The sequence below is a fragment of the Hyalella azteca genome, unplaced genomic scaffold, assembly GCF_000764305.2.
Source record: "Hyalella azteca isolate HAZT.00-mixed unplaced genomic scaffold, Hazt_2.0.2 contig5452, whole genome shotgun sequence".
Lineage (NCBI taxonomy): Eukaryota > Metazoa > Arthropoda > Malacostraca > Amphipoda > Hyalellidae > Hyalella > Hyalella azteca.
The window spans coordinates 1-12,534 of record NW_025935642.1 but is presented as its reverse complement, the minus strand read 5'-3'; positions in this window follow the sequence as shown (position 1 = coordinate 12,534).

Below are 12,534 nucleotides of genomic sequence, written 5' to 3'. Positions count from 1 at the left end.
AAAATCCACGGTATAAATAAAATCGAAAAAGTGCAAGACACAGTTGAGCGATTGTAATTTAACATTTAACACGAATTTCAAAACTAATCTCAAGTTATAGTATGGCACGTGTAAAAAAACAACATTTTCCTAAGGCTGCCGCTCGTATGAATAACAGGAACCGACGTCACTATTTCATCACCGCGAATGTTTTTGTCTTAATTCGTACTCACGTCGTAGACACTAGAAACAAACATTAAACACTAAAAAATAAAGTACAGAACTTCCAAACACTAAGAATTCTCTTATCAGATCTATAACATATGTTTTTTTTTCATATACACTTCACTTAAAAAACTCGTTTAGCAATACTTAAATTTTCCTGCGATTTTCAAATGCATAAATCTGCGTTGAGTGTATACTATAAAGGCAATGTACTATCCGTCGTCACACAAGGCTCAGATCAACCTTGTTACTGTTGTTCATCAATGAGCTCCGAGACCAAAGTCAATGTCAGACTTTTTGCCGATGACAAACAAGCTCTTGTACTCCAGCATTAGATCCCGGTAACGTCTTCAAGACAACCTGTACGTGTGGGACCAAAAGTGGCAGACAATCTTCTACGTATAAAAATGTGCTGTCGGTAACCAAGAACACGAGTGGAGTGCTCAGCACCAATTCCTTCAAGGGACAGGCACTGAAACAAGTTCTCAGTGCCAAGTACCTCCGCTCTAAAATATCATAAACTCGAACTGAGGGAAACGTGTCGAGCCAACTGCAGCCAAAGCCAAGCGATCGTGCGTGTTCACCTGCCAAAATTTTACAGAATACCCCAAAAACGTTCAAGCTCATTAAGCAATACAAGTATACAAAGGTGCTGGACTAGGCAGCACCGTTCTGAGATCCGCATCAACAGCACCTGAAGAGATCCATCACCAGGACATCGTGCAACGCAGTGCTGCCCGCATGACTAACTTCAGCCTTACATCCAGTGCACTGAACTAATATAGCTAAGTCACGTTACAGCCAGTTGAAAAGGCCCCTACACGGTTTGCTAACTGAACGACTGCTGGGTTTCGACGGACCCATGTCATGGTCGGGCCCTACTGATCTCAATTTCCATTGAGTTCCTCCAAAAATACGATTCACAACCTTACATTTTACAAGATGACCAAAATTGTAGAAGTTCCTATAAGTTCAGAAGAAGCTACAATATTATCTAAGATATATATATTATTAGATAAGAAAATAAGCTAAAACCTAAAATAAAATCACAGTTGGTTAGAAATCCTCCCCGATAAAGAGGGATATCACAAGGTGTATCAAAATTCCCCCTGATAAAGAGGAATATCACAGGGGGTATTAAAATTTTCTCAGAAAAAGAGGAATGCCACGATAAGTGAGTTTGGCGAGTAAAAGTAATTGGCAACTTTATAATGAGACTGGGACCTTCACAGAATAAGTTAAATAAAACGTTCCTAAAGTGATATGTAAATAACGAAGGTGACAAGGAGGAACAGGTGACACGGAGGAACGGGTGGCAAGGAGGAAAAGGTGACAAGGAGGTTCAGGCGACAAGGAGGAACAGGTGACAAGGAGGAACAGGTGACACGGAGGAACGGGTGGCAAGGAGGAAAAGGTGACAAGGAGGTTCAGGCGACAAGGAGGAACAGGTGACAAGGAGGAACAGGTGACACGGAGGAACGGGTGGCAAGGAGGAAAAGGTGACAAGGAGGTTCAGGCGACAAGGAGGAACAGGTGACAAGGAGGAACAGGTGACACGGAGGAACGGGTGGCAAGGAGGAAAAGGTGACAAGGAGGTTCAGGCGACAAGGAGGAACAGGTGACAAGGAGGAACAGGTGACACGGAGGAACGGGTGGCAAGGAGGAAAAGGTGACAAGGAGGTTCAGGCGACAAGGAGGAACAGGTGACAAGGAGGAACAGGTGACACGGAGGAACGGGTGGCNTGGCCTAGATGTGTATAAGAGACAGGGGCAAGTCCTATGGAGAAAGATTAAATATTATGAAGCTTCCAAGCCTCAGTTATCGACGTCTGCGTGGGGACCTCATTGAAGTATGCAAGTATACTCATGGTTTATACAAGGTCCCCGAAGGATTACTAGAATTTGAAACAAGAACCAACACCAGGGGCCACGGCTATAAGCTAAAAAAACTGCGCTGCAACTTGTCCACGCTACAACATTTCTTCTCGCATCGAGTCACCGACATGTGGGTGGCCCAGTGGGTGGCTAGGGCAGGGTGGCCCAGTGGTTACAGTTCAGAGTACCAAGATTAGCGCAGAGAGACGCGGGTTCGATCCCAGCTCTGTGCGCCAGTTTCTGGTCAGAATTGGCGAGGAGGCCGGGCGGTTAAGCACAGCAGAATTGTAGCAGTGAGTTGCGCGTTCGAGACCGCAAGAAGCTGTGAATATTCTGCTATGTTAAGAATCGGCGACAGGCCTACGGCCTAATAAACGATGAAATCGCTATGTGTAACAGCCTCCCTGATTACATCGTTGACGGTCCGAGTTTGAACGCGTTCAAGAACAGACTAGATAAAGCTATGGAGAAATATATGTTCAGGCTTGAAATGCCTAGCACCATATCGAACCCGGTGGAAGTCTAGTAGCTATTTCAAACTATCGTCAGTTTGTAAAATATCCGGTCGAAGGACCTTGTTTTTAGATCTCCTGTGAACAAGGCACGAAAACTACAAGAATCGGCGACAGGCCACATCAGGCCTATTCTTCAGCACCGACTTCACTATGCTATGCTATGCCTAAGCTAAAATAGCTGTCTTCCAAATGGGGTGCGTACGATTCATCTCTTTTGAGTTTGTGAAGGCAGTTTCAATTGTTAAACGCAGGGGACGTACTACACCGCATACAAAGATACGATTTTATTGTCGCGGTATATCCAGATACTTCAACTGCTGTATCGTAATATCAGCCTAATCCTGGGTCAAAGAAGATATAGGAGGACTTCGGCTCCCGAAAATAGTACGTAACTCCGCCAGCCAATCAAAGACGACTTTTCAAGCTAAACCCGCAAATCTCTGTCGAGAAATCAGCCGCTACGTTTAGTTAAGCGAGTTTTGAAAGTACGGTCCAGGTACGTGGTAATAGCTCAGCAAATACAAGGAAGTGTTGAAATAAAACTATGGAATCCAAAGAAAGGATTATGAAATAATTTCCTGAGATTATGGAGAACTGATGGAACATAATTTTTAATTATGCATTTTATGTTTAGTGACATCAAGTACACTAATCACGAGACGATAATTATGAATTTTTTTAGGATATTTTAAAAGATCATGAGGATTGTTGCTGAAGTATCTCTTCAAAGACTAATTAGTTATCAACTCACCAGCACAAAGCGGGACATTATTAGGGTACGCACACAGTGAAAGCAGGTTGCCAGCGTGCTGGTTACCTGCTCAGGCTGGCGTCTGAAAGCATAGAATACAGAAGCCTATTCGTACAGGTTTTCACTGTGAACACTTACATTATTATCCTATGTTCATTCTTGTGGCAGGTTGGAGCAGGTTGCCCGCGCGGGCAAACCTGCTTTCACTGTGTGCGTACCCTTAGAGATGCATTCATGTTTGCGAGATTCAGTCGGCAAAACGAATGCGTTATTGTCCTAACAATGACTCGCTTTCTGACCCATAACTCAGGGTGGACGTGAAAGGTCTAAGGGTGGACGTGAAGGTATAACCTTTGTGTTCTATTGCATTAAGGCTGCGTTTTGTAGCACTGGCAAGAACCTCAACGGGACAGGATGACTCACGCGATGGTAAAAAGAACATCGGTATTTGGACAAGGGCCGTCTAATTTGTCTGAGTGTAACGTCACTGGTTTACCAGATGTGTTCACATTCCTGCTTCGAATTGCAGCTTTGCAATGAGATACAAGATACTGATGACGATTGGAGAAACTAAATACCATTCATGTTTACTAATTAATGATACTAAATATCTTTTTAAACTTACTAATTAATGAGGAACTTATGATGCAAAGCTCAGAAACATACTTCACAATATCAGCATTAACACTAAGCAATTCCAAGATAAAAAGCTGAGCTACAAATAATTTTTTTTTCAGTTCATAAGAGCAAATATCAGGATGTACGTCGCCAGAATTCACATCCTAAAATTTATCAATAAAGGAAGTAAAAAAACAATATGTGTCGGCATCAAATTTTTTTCTCGAAAATTATTGGTGTAGTCAAAACCAACTGAAGAATCGAATTAACAAAACCAACTGAAGAAACAAACTGCAAGACGCAGCTGAGCGATTTTAATTTCACAATTGAGACGAATTTAATAACTCCCCTTACGTTATAGTATAGCAATAATCTAAAATTAAAAAAAACTTAACATTAACAATTCCCTAAGGCTTTCGCCCGTACAAATGGAAGGAATTAACCTCACAGTCTTTTATCGGTGAAAACGTTTTAGGCTTAATTTGCACTTATTATCATGGACTATAAAGGTGCTGGACTAGGCATCACTACTCTGGGAACCGCATCAACAGCACCTGAGATCGCACAACACCAGGACATCGTACAACGCAGTGCGGCCGGCATGATCCTAGGGGACTTGAACCCTACATCCAGTGCCACAGATATGGCAGCCAGGCTAGAGTTGGACCAACTCCATCAGAAGAGAGAACCTCAGAGCGGTAAACAAAGCATCCATGCTTCTGTAAAAAATGCAGCACAGCCTAGTTGACGTTCAACCTCCGTCAGATTTGCGCCAACCAGCCATATGCGTGACAAGAGGTCTCCAACAGAAGCTGCAGGTCCCACGCAGCAGAACCAACATCCAAATACACGCTGTCTTTCCCTCAGCCCAAGTGCCAGTGCCGTGGCAGCAACATCCCTACCGGCCTTTCAGTCAGCCGTACAAGGCTGGCTAAAGGTGTTCAACAATACTTCAAGACTTCTTTATTCAAGAGTTACATTTTATTCAAAAGTTCTTATCGAATGCTACTGTGTGCAAGCTATGTTTTTCTTGAATGATGGATTATCCATTTTAACACTAAGAATCATCGTCTTAGATTCGCTTACGAGTTGTACTATTGACTTAACCCCGCTTATTGTAATGTCGTGATAAACTAACAACAATGTTCATAGCCGCCGTTCCTTATAGATAGCAATTAAAGGAAGAGAACCATTAGGATTTTTGAATAAAACTTAGCAGGCCAACACCGCTGCCTTGAATGCTCAGTTTAGCCACTGCGTTGGGCATAGGAACAACTCTGCGTAGCGCATACAGCTCCCCTCGGACATAATGGCACAAAATTCAGGAGTTCCTTAAGAGTTGAAAGGAAGAAAGCTACATTATTATATAAGATAACTATTATTATTAGACTTCAAAATAATCTAAAATTTGAAACAAGAACCAACACCAGGGGCCACGGCTATGAACTAAAAAAACTGCGTTGTAACACATCGATGCGACAACATTTCTTCTCGCTTCGAGTACCGACATATGGAACAGCCTCCCTGATAGCATTGTTGACGCTCCGAGTATGAACGCCTTCAAGAACAGATTAGACGAAGCTATGCAGGAGCATATGTTCAGTCTTAAAATGCCTAGCAAATTACGGACCAGGCAATAAGTCCAGCAGCTATCTCAATCAATCGTCAGTTATGGAAAGATCGAGTTCCAAAGGCCGGATCCCTTGTGAATCAAGTCACAAAAAGTACACGAATCGGCAACAGGCCATGGGCCTATTTCTTCAATGCCGACACTAGAAATAGAAAATATGTTAGAAAATACTAGATTAAAATCACAGTCGGTTAGGAAATTCCCCCTGAAAAAGGGAAATATCACAAAAAGTGAGTAAGGGGAGTAGAAGTTTTAGACAACTGTATTATGAGATTGGTACCCTCACAGAATAGTTAAGTAAAACGTTCACAGAGTGATATATAGAGACAGGCGACAAGGACGAACAGGTGAACAGTAACAGAAACGAAGACACTCGAACAAGAGGTTGCTTACACGGGACGTCGGCCGCCCACACGAGTGAGACAGAGAAGGGAAATGTAAGGAATCCTACCTACATAATAACTTAATGTAAGGAATCCTGCCTACATAATAACTTAATGTAAGAAATCCTACCTACATAATAACTTAATGTAAGGAATCCTACCTACATAATAACTTAATGTAAGAAATCCTACCTACATAATAACTTAATGTAAGGAATCCTACCTACATAATAACTTAATGTGAGGAATCCTGCCTACATAATAACTTAATGTGAGGAATCATGCCTACATAATAATTTAACACGTTAGTTGAACTGCTGAGGGGTCTCACAAGCCCTTTGGCGTAAGTCAGGAATGAATCGATGCCACACACATAGCATTGCACTGGCCCTATGGCCATGAAGTTAGTGTTGTATCAAATAAAACTTTGTTAGATCTCTTACTTAAAATAACAAATAAAAGGGAAAAACAGTAACATTTGTAATAGTTGAGCAGTTGGAAGACTAATATACCAATACTCCTCATCAGATACCGTACTCAATATTTTCCAACAAATTGCAAGTTAATGTAAGTAATTTTGGTAATGTCTTGCACCATAAGTTACCAGAGAGCTGTGACAAAATATGTGAAGTTTGAGATCAACACAAATCCAAGTCTGACTCTTCATCATCCGAAGAGACCGCTGGAACTTGGCCCACAATGGGGGATGATGCAGTCGCCGTAGTTGCCTGATCCATGTCTAGTGGGAGAGTGGCTGTCCCTACAAAGGAGGCATACCCCACGACAGTAACTGGCCCTCTCACAGTGGCGGAATCCACAATGTTGCCATACCCCAAGATGGTTGTCGACCCCATGTTGGTGGTTGGCCTTGAGGCAGTGGCCCAAAAATCCACCAAGCCAAGAACAAAAACCAAAACAACAAGAAACAGGATTGCCAAAAGCACCATGAATGTGACCTCCATTGGGGCGGTGCCAAAATCTGTGACTGTGACCAGTTTCATAACTGTGGCCATCATCATCACTATGGTGGTTATCATGACTATAGTCTGCCTCATGATGGATGTGGCAAATGTACTGAATTTTTTCAGCTCCAAACCAGGCAAGGAATCTTGTAGGTGGCAGAAGTTAGTCCTGTAAATAAAAACTTTGTGTAAGACATTAGAATGTTCAGGCATTATGTTCAATTGAACACACCAACTGATGAACTAATTGAGACTTGGAAATAGGATTCACATGATATTCAAATTCAGGAAATAAGTGGTGTACCAAAACCTCTTTGAATTTTAGTTTTTGATTCATTCAACTGAATTATTTTCTATACAAAAGCAACATTATTCAAACAAACAGCAGTTAGAATTGGGCTTTAATTTTCCCAGTTTCCAATGCTTGCCAAGCACAACAAGTATGAATTTATTAAACTGCTCTAATATATTTCATTAATGTAACTAATGGGAACACATTTTACATTTCAGATCAGACTTTACTGATATCTTCTTGAAGCTCATCGACTTGCAGCATACAAGTATAAAAATTGCCCACATCCAAGGGCAGGATAAACTACCCACAGCTAAAGGCCGGTTAAACTGCAAAATATATACTTTGTTCAAAGTTTGTTACCTCACTATGGCAATTTTTAACCTTTCATCATATTTTAATTAAATTTTGAAGCAATACACAATGAAAAATCCAACAAAACTCTTCCAAAACTTGCCTATAGCATCTAGCTCATTCAGAGCACAAACCTTTTCTATTGAATCTGAAATGATAAAAAGGGTTTCCGTCTTCACCTTGGGTGGCAAAACTCAGGGTGGCAAAATGGTGAAACCCAAACACTTGTACATCTCTGTGGAGTAAATGAACAGACATTGAGTTAATGTTGTGGAGTAAATGAAATATATTTACAGCAATATAGACCATATTTTAGGCCTAACAACATGCACTTTGCTGCTACTGTTTCTTTAACAGGTTAGGGTCTCTTAAAAAAGATCAATAAAGCTCTTAATCAAATTTCAAATGCCTAATAAGCAATATAAAGAGAACTATCCTGGATTAAGAATGCTGTAAACCCTAAGTAGTTATTTATTGAAAAGAAGGTTGAGTCAGTGAAATGAAAAAAAGGAATTGCAAGACATAGAGGAATGTGATGAGGCAATAATGATAATTTGGAGTTAATTTTGATAAAAAAGTTTAGTGTAAAAAACATAATTCAGAGGGAGCACAGCTCTGAAAGAAATATTATCATCATTTTTATTCTCTGAAGTGATTGTGGTGACATGCTCTTCAACCAAACTATGAGGGTACACTATGCACAAGCCTGATAATGAGCAGAAAAAAAAGGATAAGCATGGAAAAAATAACTATGCATAACATGGAAAATGCCCATGTGAACAAATAAAAATTTATACAAAAAACCAATGAGCAAATCTAGATTATACAAATTTTACTTGCACAAAATGAACCCTAATGAAAATAACTTTAGATGCTAAATAGGTTTCAAACAACCGTGCTATAACTGAGGTAATACAGCAGGTTGGTGATTTTTTTTATTTTTTTTATAAATCAAAAAAATAAAAATTCAATGATTTTTTTTATTTTTTCCATAATTTTTTTATTTATTTGACTTTTTTTATTTCTTCAGCTTTTTAGTCTTTTTGAAAGGTTATTTTTTATGTTACAATTAGCCTACTAACAATAACAGTATATGGATCATAATGGATGGCAAAAAAGGGCACTTATTGCATTCAATAATGGCGAACAAAGGTGGTGTTTACCACTTAGGGATTTTTGGGTAAACAATTATTGATAAGTCTATTCATTAGCTTTGTAAAATTTGCATGGAGCAAGGTAATGAGCTAAATATTGACCATTTAATTGGCTTCAATATACAAAAACACTTCATGAAAGCGGATCTTCTAAACATTGAAGAGTCACACCACAGATAGGTAGCTGATAGCACAGTGCACAGCACTATCAATAGATCTACTAGTTTTATGTCCTATAAATCTACCAGACTCTACCCTCTAAACACACTGACTAGTAGTGACTGAGTGACTGACTGCACTGTTTCCATTTAATTCAGACCAATAAACCAATACTAAACACAAACTAAAGTACTAAACGATAACCAAACAAACCTCAAACGACTTGAAATGAGACTTATGTTATGAGAAAAGCTAACACTGTTTGAAATAAACATGTACACAATTCAAACATTATATTTCCATTCACTGTATTTAATTACCGTCAACCGGGGTAACTCGGGACTGGCGGGGCAACTCGGGACGCACCTCCGACACGGCGTAAAACTGTTATAGTAGCAAAACTAATTGGAATATTGCAAAACTAAAAATAGTGGCGTAAACGTCAACATTTTTCCTATCTATGTAGTATAAAGGCAGTCGAAAAATACGACATTTACTAGCTTTGAAAAATTCCTGAAAAAATGGTGAAAAATGCTGTTTTGAAAAGTTACTTCTGCTAAGGTCTGTAGCAAAAAAAAATATTCGCCGTATTAAAAAATTTTATTTACATAAAAGTTGCACCCAGGTGTCGGCTTGAAAACGTAGTTGACAGATTTTGCCTATCTCATTCCAAATAAAAATGGCGGCCATTTCCGCACGGCGGGGCTACTCGGGCCACCCCCCCGGGGCAATTCGGGACACCCCCAAAAACGCATTTACAGTAAAACCTCAGTTAGCATAGGCTCCAGTTAAGAAAAAAATGGATTAAAAACAAAGAATATTGATTACATTTACCGCGTTTGGCGAAAAATTTCACTTATCGAAAAATTAGTGCATCATCGGTCATCACAAAATTGTGCATAGCATGTCATGTATAGAATTGTGCACCAGGCATCATAGAATGAAAAGTAATTGACCTAAACTACGATTTATTTCTTCAAAAGATACGTTGGTTGTCGCTGAAACATTCCTTTCTGTTTCAGGTATGTTTTTCACGATCTTTTTTACTATAGTAAATTCACTTAACCCAATTAAAATGATGTGAAATTACGAGCCGTCCTGTAAGCTTACAGATACGAAAAAAATGCTATAAGGCTGCTGATATGAAGCTTGTAGTGGACAAGGTTGTTGTAAATGCTCATTGGCATGTTCATGGATACGGTAATATTGCATCAATAATACGATAATTGCACATCAATAATACGGTAATTAATGTATATGGCAATATCATATCAATAAAGGAAAAACAAGTAAAAATCACAGAAAGTGTCATTTATTCTACCTCTACATCATCTACAATGAAAGAGGAGGACTTCAGAGTACTGTTAGTAATGGATGAGTACGCTCTGCATGCTTCAAATATTTTTAAATGAAGTTTTATTCCCAGTGTCCCGAGTTGCCCCGTCGAACGGGGCAACTCGGGACACTCTTTTTTTGCTTCTGGCACCTTAGGAATAGCATATGGAATTTTTTTGACAATGCCATTCAATAGCCCTCGCAAAGAGCTATAAAATGAGCCTAAACTTGTTTATGAAATGTTTCATCGTAAGAAGTTATTAACAAAAAACGCTCAAAATCGTCCCGAGTTACCCCGGTTGACGGTATTTTATAGACAGTTTTATAATAGTAATTGTTTTGTTTCTAGTTATAAATTGATATTTTTGAAGATTTAAATTATATATTTTAATTAAAATACTTGTATTAGGTTGGAAAATCTTTCTAATTGCCTAAAAGGTCAATACAATCTCAACCTCTCAATATACAGGGTGGGGTAGAACCAATTGAGCAGTTTTGAGGCAAAATAAGAGTAATGGAGGTACATTAAGTAGAAAATTTATTTTCCTAGAGGTTAGCATAGCATACCATTTGGAAAACTCATGTTTTGAAAACAATATCTGGAAGATGGGGTCATTTGCTGCAACACACTGTTGGAGTCATTCTCAGAGGAGGCAGTAACCGTGACAGTGAATTCAGAGCGCTATGCTGCAATCTTGCAAAATTTCTTGCAGCCCAGGATGGAAAACATTGTTGAAAATTTAGAATTGGGAGACGTGTGGTTCCAGCAGGAAGGGGCTACAGCTCACACAGCCTGAATGTCACTCAATGTTTTGAAATGCATGTTTCCCAGCCAGAGATCTGGTGTCTCTAAGGGGTGATTTACAGTGGCCTGTGAGGTCACCTGATTTGAGCATTTGCGATTTCTTTCTTTGGGGACATCTAAAAGAAAGGGTGTTCAGAAGTTGCCCTCACACCCTACCACAGCTAAGGGGACAGATTATTACAGCAGAGGTTATGGCCATACCTTGCCATATGTGTGAACATGCTGAAGGAAACTTCCAAGAACGACTCCAACAGTGTGATGCAGCTAACAAACACCATCTTCCTGATGTTTTCAAAACATAATTATTTTAAATTGTATGTTATGCTAATCTCGATAAAAATAATCTTTCTTATTCATGTACCTCCATTACTCTGATTTTGCCCCAAAACTGCTCAATCGGTTCGGCCCCACCCTGTATGAGCTAGCTAACAAATTTATTTTGTACATTGTAATTAATATATAACAAATAGTCAAATAGTTAAAGACTACCTATAGCCTTATAAGAATTAGCTAAGCTGCTAGCTATGTACAATGTATTGCAACACTTGATGCCTCTATACCAGAAACATTCAATTTATTAGAACCTAATACACAATAAAGGCAACAAGTTTATATACCGTCAACCGGGGCTACTCGGGACACTTTTGAAAGTTTTTCATTCATAACTTCTTACCATGAAACATTTCCTAAACAAATTTAGGCTTGTTTTATAGCTCTTTGCGAGGGCTATCGAATGGCATCTTCAAAAAAATTCCATATGCTATTTGTAAGGTCCCAGAAGCAAAAAAAAGTGTCCCGAGTAGCCCTGTTCGACGGGGCTACTCAGGACACTTTTTTTTATTTGGGACACTTGGAATAAAACTTCATTTTAAAACATTTGAAGCAGGCAGAGCGTACTCATCCATTACTAACAGTACTCTGAAGTCCTCCTCTTTCATTGTAGATGATGTAGAGGTAGAATAAATGACATTTTTTGTGATTTTTACTTGTTTTTCCTTTATTTATATGATATTACCATATACATTAATTACCGTATTATTGATGCAATATTACTGTAGGCATGAACATGCCATTGGGCATTTACAACAACCTTGTCCACTGCAAGCTTCATATCAGCAGCCTTATAGCATTTTCTCTGTATCTGTAAGCTTACAGGACAGCTTGTAATTTCACACCATTTTAATTGGGTCAAGTGAATTTACTATAAAAAAAGATCATGAAAAACATACCTGAAACAGAAAGGAATGTTCTAGTGACAACCATCATATGTTTAGGAGAAATAAATCATAGTTTAGGTCAATTACTTTTCATTCTATGATGCCTGGTGCATGATTAGGAATAGGAATAAATAAGATAAGAATAGGGGGATTTGGGGGTTGAGATGCGGAGTTTGAATTAAGGGGTGGAGCTCGAGCCGCCTAGCACGCATGCGCGGGACCGGGGGAGTATTTAACAGGAGCCAGCGGGCGACCGCGGGCAGTTCCGTGGCGGCGTTAG